Consider the following 13,512-nt stretch of genomic DNA (forward strand, 5'->3'; position numbering starts at 1 on the left):
ATACTGTTACTGAATAATACCCCCATACTGTTACTGAATAATACCTCCATACTGTTACTGAATAATACCCCATACTGTTACTGAATAATACCTCCATACTGTTACTGAATAATACCCCCATACTGTTACTGAATAATACCTCCATACTGTTACTGAATAATACCCCCAGACTGTTACTGAATAATACCCCCATACTGTTACTGAATAATACCTCCATACTGTTACTGAATAATACCCGCATACTGTTACTGAATAATACCCCCATACTCTTACTAAATAATACCCCCATACTGTTACAGAATAATACCTCCATACGGTTACTGAATAATACCCCCATACTGTTACTAAATAATACCTCCATACTGATACTGAATAATACCCCCATACTGTTACTGAATAATACCGCCATACTGTTACTGAATAATACCTCCATACTGTTACTGAATAATACCCCCATACTGTTACTGAATAATACCCCCATACTGTTACTGAATAATACCTCCATACTGTTACTGAATAAATACCCCCATACTGTTACTGAATAATACCCCCATACTGTTACTGAATAATACCCCCATACTGATACTGAATAATACCCTCATACTGTTACTGAATAATACCCCCATACTGTTACTGAATAATACCTCCATACTGTTACTGAATAATACCCCCATACTGTTACTGAATAATACCTGCATACTGTTACTGAATAATACCCCCATACTGTTACAAATAATACCCCCATACTGTTACTAAATAATACCTCCATAAGGTTACTGAATAATTACCCCCATACTGTTACTAAATAATACCTCCATACTGATACTGAATATACCCCCATACTGTTACTGAATAATACCCCCATACTGTTACTGAATAATACCTCCATACTGTTACTGAATAATACCCCCATACTGTTACTGAATAATACCCCCATACTGTTACTGAATAATACCTCCATACTGTTACTGAATAATACCCCCATACTGTTACTGAATAATACCCCCATACTGTTACTGAATAATACCTCCATACTGTTACTGAATAATACCCCCATACTGTTACTGAATAATACCTCCATACTGTTACTGAATAATACCCCATACTGTTACTGAATAATACCTGCATACTGTTACTGAATAATACCCCCATACTGTTACTAATAATACCCCCATACTGTTACAGAATAATACCTCCATATCTGTTACTGAATAATACCCCCATACTGTTACTAAATAATACCTCCATACTGTTACTGAATAATACCCCCCATACTGTTACTGAATAATACCCCCATACTGATACTGAATAATACCTCCATACTGTTACTGAATAATACCTCCATACTGTTACTGAATAATACCGCCATACTGTTACTGAATAAATACCCCCATACTGTTACTGAATAATACCCCCATACTGTTACTGAATAATACCCCCATACTGTTACAGAATAATACCTCCATACTGTTACTGAATAATACCCCCATACTGTTACTGAATAATACCCCCATACTGTTACTGAATAATACCCCCATACTGTTACAGAATAATACCTCCATACTGTTACTGAATAATACCCCCATACTGTTACTGAATAATACCCCCATACTGTTACTGAATAATACCTCCATACTTTTACTGAATAATACTTCCATACTGATACTGAATAATACCCCCATACTGTTACTGAATAATACCCCCATACTGTTACTGAATAATACCCCCATACTGTTACTGAATAATACCCCCATACTGTTACTGAATAATACCCCCCGTACTGTTACTGAATAATACCCTCAACTGTTACTGAATAATACATTTATACTGTTACTGAAATAATACCCCCATACTGTTACTGAATAATACCTCCATACTGTTACTGAATAATACACCCATACAGTTACTGAATAATACCTCCATACTGTTACTGAATAATACCTCCATACTGTTACTGAATAATACCTCCATACTGTTACTGAATAATACCTCCATACTGTTACTGAATAATACCTCCCATACTGTTTACTGAATAATACCCCATACTGTTACTGAATAATACCCCATACTGTTACTGAATAATACCCCCATACTGTTACTGAATAATACATTTATACGGTTACTGAATAATACCCCCATACTGTTACTGAATAATACATTTATACTGTTACTGAATAATAGCCCCATACTGTTACTGAATAATACCCCCATACTGATACTGAATAATACCCCCATACTGTTACTGAATAATACATTTATACTGTTACTGAATAATACATTTATACTGTTACTGAATAATAGCCCCATACTGTTACTGAATAATACCCCCATACTGTTACTGAATAATACCACCATACTGATACTGAATAATACCCCCATACTGTTACTGAATAATACCCCCATACTGTTACTGAATAATACCCCCATACTGTTACTGAATAATACCAGCATACTGTTACTGAATAATACCCCCATACTGTTACTGAATAATACCCCCATACTGTTACTGAATAATACCCCCATACTGTTACTGAATAATACCACCATACTGTTACTGAATAATAACCTCCATACTGTTACTGAATAATACCCCATACTGTTACTGAATAATACCCCCATACTGTTACTGAATAATACCCCCGTACTGTTACTGAAATACCCTCATACTGTTACTGAATAATACCTCCATACTGTTACTGAATAATACCCCCGTACTGTTACTGAATAATACCCCCGTACTGTTACTGAATAATACCCTCATACTGTTACTGAATAATACATTTATACTGTTACTGAATAATACATTTATACTATTACTGAATAATACCTCCATACTGTTACTGAATAATACCCCCATACTGTTACTGAATAATACCTCCATACTGTTACTGAATAATACCTCCATACTGTTACTGAATAATACCTCCATACTGTTACTGAATAATACCTCCATACTGTTACTGAATAATACCTCCATACTGTTACTGAATAATACCCCCATACTGTTACTGAATAATACCCCCATACTGTTACTGAATAATACATTTATACTGTTACTGAATAATAGCCCCATACTGTTACTGAATAATACCCCCATACTGATACTGAATAATACCCCCATACTGTTACTGAATAATACCCCATACTGTTACTGAATAATACCCCCATACTGTTACAGAATAATACCTCCATACTGTTACTGAATAATACCCCCATACTGTTACTGAATAATACCCCCATACTGTTACTGAATAATACCTCCATACTGTTACTGAATAATACCTCCATACTGATACTGAATAATACCTCCATACTGTTACTGAATAATACCTCCATACTGTTACTGAATAATACCTCCATACAGTTACTGAATAATACCTCCATACTGTTACTGAATAATACCCCCATACTGTTACTGAATAATACCCCCATACTGTTACTGAATAATACCAGCATACTGTTACTGAATAATACCCCCATACTGTTACTGAATAATACCCCCATACTGTTACTGAATAATACCCCCATACTGTTACTGAATAATACCCCCATACTGTTACTGAATAATACCCCCATACTGTTACTGAATAATACATTTATACTGTTACTGAATAATAGCCCCATACTGTTACTGAATAATACCCCCATACTGATACTGAATACCCCCATAGTGTTACTGAATAATACCCCCATACTGTTACTGAATAATACCCCCATACTGTTACAGAATAATACCTCCATACTGTTACTGAATAATACCCCATACTGTTACTGAATAATACATTTATACTGTTACTGAATAATAGCCCCATACTGTTACTGAATAATACCCCCATACTGATACTGAATCATACCCCCATACTGTTACTGAATAATACCCCCATACTGTTACTGAATAATACCCCATACTGATACTGAATAATACCCCCATACTGTTACTGAATAATACCCCCATACTGTTACTGAATAATACCCCCATACTGTTACAGAATAATACCTCCATACTGATACTGAATAATACCCCCATACTGTTACTGAATAATACCTCCATACTGTTACTGAATAATACCCCCATACTGTTACTGAATAATACCCCCATACTGTTACTGAATAATACCTCCATACTGTTACTGAATAATACCCCCATACTGATACTGAATAATACCCCCATACTGTTACTGAATAATACCCCCATACTGTTACTGAATAATACCCCCATACTGTTACTGAATAATACCAGCATACTGTTACTGAATAATACCCCCATACTGTTACTGAATAATACCCCCATACTGTTACTGAATAATACCCCGTACTGTTACTGAATAATACCCTCGTACTGTTACTGAATAATACATTTATAATGTTACTGAATAATACCCCCATACTGTTACTGAATAATACCTCCATACTGTTACTGAATAATACCTCCATACTGTTACTGAATAATACCTCCATACTGTTACTGAATAATACCTCCATACTGTTACTGAATAATACCCCCATACTGTTACTGAATAATACCCCCATACTGTTACTGAATAATACCCCCGTACTGTTACTGAATAATACCCTCATACTGTTACTGAATAATACATTTATACTGTTACTGAATAATACCCCCATACTGTTACTGAATAATACCTCCATACTGTTACTGAATAATACCTCCATACAGTTACTGAATAATACCTCCATACTGTTACTGAATAATACCTCCATACTGTTACTGAATAAATACCTCCATACTGTTACTGAATAATACCCCCATACTATTACTGAATAATACCCCCATACTGTTACTGAATAAATACCCCCATACTGTTACTGAATAATACCCCCATACTGTTACTGAATAATACCCCCATACTGTTACTGAATAATACATTTATACTGTTACTGAATAATAGCCCCATACTGTTACTGAATAATACCCCCATACTGATACTGAATAATACCCCCATACTGTTACTGAATAATACCCCCATACTGTTACTGAATAATACCCCCATACTGTTACTGAATAATACCCCCATACTGTTACAGAATAATACCCCCATACTGTTATTGAATAATACCCCCATACTGTTACTGAATAATACCTCCATACTGTTACTGAATAATACCCATTACTGTTACTGAATAATACCCCCATACTGTTACTGAATAATACCCCCATACTGTTACTGAATAATACCTCCATACTGTTACTGAATATACCCCCATACTGTTACTGAATAATACCTCCATACTGTTACTGAATAATACCCCCATACTGTTACTGAATAATACCTCCATACTGTTACTGAATAATACCCCCAGACTGTTACTGAATAATACCCCCATACTGTTACTGAATAATACCTCCATACTGTTACTGAATAATACCCGCATACTGTTACTGAATAATACCCCCATTACTCTTACTAAATAATACCCCCATACTGTTACAGAATAATACCTCCATACGGTTACTGAATAATACCCCCATACTGTTACTAAATAATACCTCCATACTGATACTGAATAATACCCCCATACTGTTACTGAATAATACCGCCATACTGTTACTGAATAATACCTCCATACTGTTACTGAATAATACCCCCATACTGTTACTGAATAATACCCCCATACTGTTACTGAATAATACCTCCATACTGTTACTGAATAATACCCCCATACTGTTACTGAATAATACCCCCATACTGTTACTGAATAATACCCCCATACTGATACTGAATAATACCCTCATACTGTTACTGAATAATACCCCCATACTGTTACTGAATAATACCTCCATACTGTTACTGAATAATACCCCCATACTGTTACTGAATAATACCTGCATACTGTTACTGAATAATACCCCCATACTGTTACTAAATAATACCCCCATACTGTTACTAAATAATACCTCCATAAGGTTACTGAATAATACCCCCATACTGTTACTAAATAATACCTCCATACTGATACTGAATAATACCCCCATACTGTTACTGAATAATACCCCCATACTGTTACTGAATAATACCTCCATACTGTTACTGAATAATACCCCCATACTGTTACTGAATAATACCCCCATACTGTTACTGAATAATACCTCCATACTGTTACTGAATAATACCCCCATACTGTTACTGAATAATACCCCCATACTGTTACTGAATAATACCTCCATACTGTTACTGAATAATACCCCCATACTGTTACTGAATAATACCTCCATACTGTTACTGAAATAATACCCCCATACTGTTACTGAATAATACCTGCATACTGTTACTGAATAATACCCCCATACTGTTACTAAATAATACCCCCATACTGTTACAGAATAATACCTCCATACTGTTACTGAATAATACCCCCATACTGTTACTAAATAATACCTCCATACTGTTACTGAATAATACCCCCATACTGTTACTGAATAATACCCCCATACTGATACTGAATAATACCTCCATACTGTTACTGAATAATACCTCCATACTGTTACTGAATAATACCGCCATACTGTTACTGAATAATACCCCCATACTGTTACTGATATAATACCCCCATACTGTTACTGAATAATACCCCCATACTGTTACAGAATAATACCTCCATACTGTTACTGAATAATACCCCCATACTGTTACTGAATAATACCCCCATACTGTTACTGAATAATACCCCCATACTGTTACAGAATAATACCTCCATACTGTTACTGAATAATACCCCCATACTGTTACTGAATAATACCCCCATACTGTTACTGAATAATACCTCCATACTTTTACTGAATAATACTTCCATACTGATACTGAATAATACCCCCATACTGTTACTGAATAATACCCCCATACTGTTACTGAATAATACCCCCATACTGTTACTGAATAATACCCCCATACTGTTACTGAATAATACCCCCATACTGTTACTAAATAATACCCCCATACTGTTACTGAATAATACCCCCATACTGTTACTGAATAATACCCCCATACTGTTACAGAATAATACCCCCATACTGTTACTGAATAATACCTCCATACTGTTACTGAATAATACCTCCATACTGTTACTGAATAATACCTCCATACTGTTACTGAATAATACCCCCATACTGTTACTAAATAATACCTCCATACTGTTACTGAATAATACCCCCATACTGTTACTGAATAATACCTCCATACTGTTACTGAATAATACCTCCATACTGTTACTGAATAATACCGCCATACTGTTACTAAATAATACCTCCATACTGTTACTGAATAATACCTCCATACTGTTACTAAATAATACCTCCATACTGTTACTAAAATAATACCTCCATACTGTTACTGAATAATACCCCCATACTGTTACTGAATAATACCCCCATACTGTTACTGAATAATACCCCCGTACTGTTACTGAATAATACCCTCATACTGTTACTGAATAATACCTCCATACTGTTACTGAATAATACCCCCATACTGTTACTGAATAATACCCCCGTACTGTTACTGAATAATACCCTCATACTGTTACTGAATAATACATTTATACTGTTACTGAATAATACATTTATACTGTTACTGAATAATACCTCCATACTGTTACTGAATAATACCCCCATACTGTTACTGAATAATACCTCCATACTGTTACTGAATAATACCTCCATACTGTTACTGAATAATACCTCCATACTGTTACTGAATAATACCTCCATACTGTTACTGAATAATACCTCCATACTGTTACTGAATAATACCCCCATACTGTTACTGAATAATACCCCCATACTGTTACTGAATAATACCCCCATACTGTTACTGAATAATACATTTATACTGTTACTGAATAATACCCCCATACTGTTACTGAATAATACATTTATACTGTTACTGAATAATAGCCCCATACTGTTACTGAATAATACCCCCATACTGATACTGAATAATACCCCCATACTGTTACTGAATAATACCCCATACTGTTACTGAATAATACCCCCATACTGTTACAGAATAATACCTCCATACTGTTACTGAATAATACCTCCATACTGTTACTGAATAATACCCCCATACTGTTACTGAATAATACCTCCATACTGTTACTGAATAATACCTCCATACTGATACTGAATAATACCTCCATACTGTTACTGAATAATACCTCCATACTGTTACTGAATAATACCTCCATACTGTTACTGAATAATACCTCCATACTGTTACTGAATAATACCCCCATACTGTTACTGAATAATACCCCCATACTGTTACTGAATAATACCAGCATACTGTTACTGAATAATACCCCCATACTGTTACTGAATAATACCCCCATACTGTTACTAAATAATACCCCCATACTGTTACTGAATAATACCTCCATACAGTTACTGAATAATACCTCCATACTGTTACTGAATAATACCCCCATACTGTTACTGAATAATACCCCCATACTGTTACTGAATAATACCCCCATACTGTTACTGAATAATACCTCCATACTGTTACTGAATAATACCCCCATACTGTTACTGAATAATACCCCCATACTGTTACTGAATAATACCCCCATACTGTTACTGAATAATACCACCATACTGATACTGAATAATACCCCCATACTGTTACTGAATAATACCTCCATACTGTTACTGAATAATACCCCCATACTGTTACTGAATAATACCCCCATACTGTTACTGAATAATACCAGCATACTGTTACTGAATAATACCTCCATACTGTTACTGAATAATACCTCCATACTGTTACTGAATAATACCCCCATACTGTTACTGAATAATACCTCCATACTGTTACTGAATAATACCAGCATACTGTTACTGAATAATACCCCCATACTGTTACTGAATAATACCTCCATACTGTTACTGAATAATACCCCCATACTGTTACTGAATAATACCTCCATACTGTTACTGAATAATACCCCCATACTGTTACTGAATAATACCTCCATACTGTTACTGAATAATACCCCATACTGTTACTGAATAATACCCCCATACTGTTACTGAATAATACCAGCATACTGTTACTGAATAATACCTCCATACTGATACTGAATAATACCTCCATACTGTTACTGAATAATACCTCCATACTGTTACTGAATAATACCCCCATACTGTTACTGAATAATACCTCCATACTGTTACTGAATAAGACCCCCATACTGTTTACTGAATAATACCCCCATACTGTTACTGAATAATACCTCCATACTGTTACTGAATAATACCCCCATACTGTTACTGAATAATACCAGCATACTGTTACTGAATAATACCTCCATACTGATACTGAATAATACCTCCATACTGATACTGAATAATACCTCCATACTGTTACTGAATAATACCTCCATACTGTTACTGAATAATACCCCCATACTGTTACTGAATAATACCCCCATACTGTTACTGAATAATACCAGCATACTGTTACTGAATAATACCTCCATACTGTTACTGAATAATACCTCCATACTGTTACTGAATAATACCTCCATACTGTTACTGAATAATAGCTCCATACTGTTACTGAATAATACCCCCATACTGTTACTGAATAATACCCCCGTACTGTTACTGAATAATACCCTCATACTGTTACTGAATAATACATTTATACTGTTACTGAATAATACCCCCATACTGTTACTGAATAATACCTCCATACTGTTACTGAATAATACACCCATACAGTTACTGAATAATACCTCCATACTGTTACTGAATAATACCTCCATACTGTTACTGAATAATACCTCCATACTGTTACTGAATAATACCTCCATACTGTTACTGAATAATACCTCCATACTGTTACTGAATAATACCCCCATACTGTTACTGAATAATACCCCCATACTGTTACTGAATAATACCCCCATACTGTTACTGAATAATACATTTATACGGTTACTGAATAATACCCCCATACTGTTACTGAATAATACATTTATACTGTTACTGAATAATAGCCCCATACTGTTACTGAATAATACCCCCATACTGATACTGAATAATACCCCCATACTGTTACTGAATAATACATTTATACTGTTACTGAATAATACATTTATACTGTTTACTGAATAATAGCCCCATACTGTTACTGAATAATACCCCCATACTGTTACTGAATAATACCACCATACTGATACTGAATAATACCCCCATACTGTTACTGAATAATACCCCCATACTGTTACTGAATAATACCCCCATACTGTTACTGAATAATACCAGCATACTGTTACTGAATAATACCTCCACACTGTTACTGAATAATACCTCCATACTGTTACTGAATAATACCTCCATACTGTTACTGAATAATACCCCCATACTGTTACTGAATAATACCCCCATACTGTTACTGAATAATACCCCCATACTGTTACTGAATAATACCACCATACTGTTACTGAATAATACCTCCATACTGTTACTGAATAATACCCCCATACTGTTACTGAATAATACCCCATACTGTTACTGAATAATACCCCCGTACTGTTACTGAATAATACCCTCATACTGTTACTGAATAATACCTCCATACTGTTACTGAATAATACCCCCGTACTGTTACTGAATAATACCCCCGTACTGTTACTGAATAATACCCTCATACTGTTACTGAATAATACATTTATACTGTTACTGAATAATACATTTATACTATTACTGAATAATACCTCCATACTGTTACTGAATAATACCCCCATACTGTTACTGAATAATACCTCCATACTGTTACTGAATAATACCTCCATACTGTTACTGAATAATACCTCCATACTGTTACTGAATAATACCTCCATACTGTTACTGAATAATACCTCCATACTGTTACTGAATAATACCCCCATACTGTTACTGAATAATACCCCCATACTGTTACTGAATAATACATTTATACTGTTACTGAATAATAGCCCCATACTGTTACTGAATAATACCCCCATACTGATACTGAATAATACCCCCATACTGTTACTGAATAATACCCCATACTGTTACTGAATAATACCCCCATACTGTTACAGAATAATACCCCCATACTGTTACTGAATAATACCCCCATACTGTTACTGAATAATACCCCCATACTGTTACTGAATAATACCTCCATACTGTTACTGAATAATACCTCCATACTGATACTGAATAATACCTCCATACTGTTACTGAATAATACCTCCATACTGTTACTGAATAATACCTCCATACAGTTACTGAATAATACCTCCATACTGTTACTGAATAATACCCCCATACTGTTACTGAATAATACCCCCATACTGTTACTGAATAATACCAGCATACTGTTACTGAATAATACCCCCATACTGTTACTGAATAATACCCCCATACTGTTACTGAATAATACCCCCATACTGTTACTGAATAATACCCCCATACTGTTACTGAATAATACCCCCATACTGTTACTGAATAATACATTTATACTGTTACTGAATAATAGCCCCATACTGTTACTGAATAATACCCCCATACTGATACTGAATACCCCCATACTGTTACTGAATAATACCCCCATACTGTTACTGAATAATACCCCCATACTGTTACAGAATAATACCTCCATACTGTTAACTGAATAATACCCCCATACTGTTACTGAATAATACATTTATACTGTTACTGAATAATAGCCCCATACTGTTACTGAATAATACCCCCATACTGATACTGAATCATACCCCCATACTGTTACTGAATAATACCCCCATACTGTTACTGAATAATACCCCCATACTGATACTGAATAATACCCCCATACTGTTACTGAATAATACCCCCATACTGTTACTGAATAATACCCCCATACTGTTACAGAATAATACCTCCATACTGATACTGAATAATACCCCCATACTGTTACTGAATAATACCTCCATACTGTTACTGAATAATACCCCCATACTGTTACTGAATAATACCCCCATACTGTTACTGAATAATACCTCCATACTGTTACTGAATAATACCCCCATACTGATACTGAATAATACCCCCATACTGTTACTGAATAATACCCCCATACTGTTACTGAATAATACCCCCATACTGTTACTGAATAATACCAGCATACTGTTACTGAATAATACCCCCATACTGTTACTGAATAATACCCCCATACTGTTACTGAATAATACCCCCGTACTGTTACTGAATAATACCCTCGTACTGTTACTGAATAATACATTTATAATGTTACTGAATAATACCCCCATACTGTTACTGAATAATACCTCCATACTGTTACTGAATAATACCTCCATACTGTTACTGAATAATACCTCCATACTGTTACTGAATAATACCTCCATACTGTTACTGAATAATACCCCCATACTGTTACTGAATAATACCCTCATACTGTTACTGAATAATACCCCCGTACTGTTACTGAATAATACCCTCATACTGTTACTGAATAATACATTTATACTGTTACTGAATAATACCCCCATACTGTTACTGAATAATAACTCCATACTGTTACTGAATAATACCTCCATACAGTTACTGAATAATACCTCCATACTGTTACTGAATAATACCTCCATACTGTTACTGAATAATACCTCCATACTGTTACTGAATAATACCCCCATACTATTACTGAATAATACCCCCATACTGTTACTGAATAATACCCCCATACTGTTACTGAATAATACCCCCATACTGTTACTGAATAATACCCCCATACTGTTACTGAATAATACATTTATACTGTTACTGAATAATAGCCGCATACTGTTACTGAATAATACCCCCATACTGATACTGAATTATACCCCCATACTGTTACTGAATAATACCCCCATACTGTTACTGAATAATACCCCCATACTGTTACTGAATAATACCCCCATACTGTTACAGAATAATACCCCCATACTGTTACTGAATAATACCCCCATACTGTTACTGAATAATACCTCCATACTGTTACTGAATAATACCCATATACTGTTACTGAATAATACCCCCATACTGTTACTGAATAATACCCCCATACTGTTACTGAATAATACCTCCATACTGTTACTGAATAATACCCCCATACTGTTACTGAATAATACCTCCATACTGTTACTGAATAATACCCCCATACTGTTACTGAATAATACCTCCATACTGTTACTGAATAATACCCCCAGACTGTTACTGAATAATACCCCCATACTGTTACTGAATAATACCTCCATACTGTTACTGAATAATACCCGCATACTGTTACTGAATAATACCCCCATACTCTTACTAAATAATACCCCCATACTGTTACAGAATAATACCTCCATACGGTTACTGAATAATACCCCCATACTGTTACTAAATAATACCTCCATACTGATACTGAATAATACCCCCATACTGTTACTGAATAATACCCCCATACTGTTACTGAATAATACCTCCATACTGTT

This window comes from Rhinoderma darwinii, chromosome 2 (assembly GCF_050947455.1).
Source record: "Rhinoderma darwinii isolate aRhiDar2 chromosome 2, aRhiDar2.hap1, whole genome shotgun sequence".
In the NCBI taxonomy this organism is placed as follows: Eukaryota; Metazoa; Chordata; class Amphibia; order Anura; family Rhinodermatidae; genus Rhinoderma; species Rhinoderma darwinii.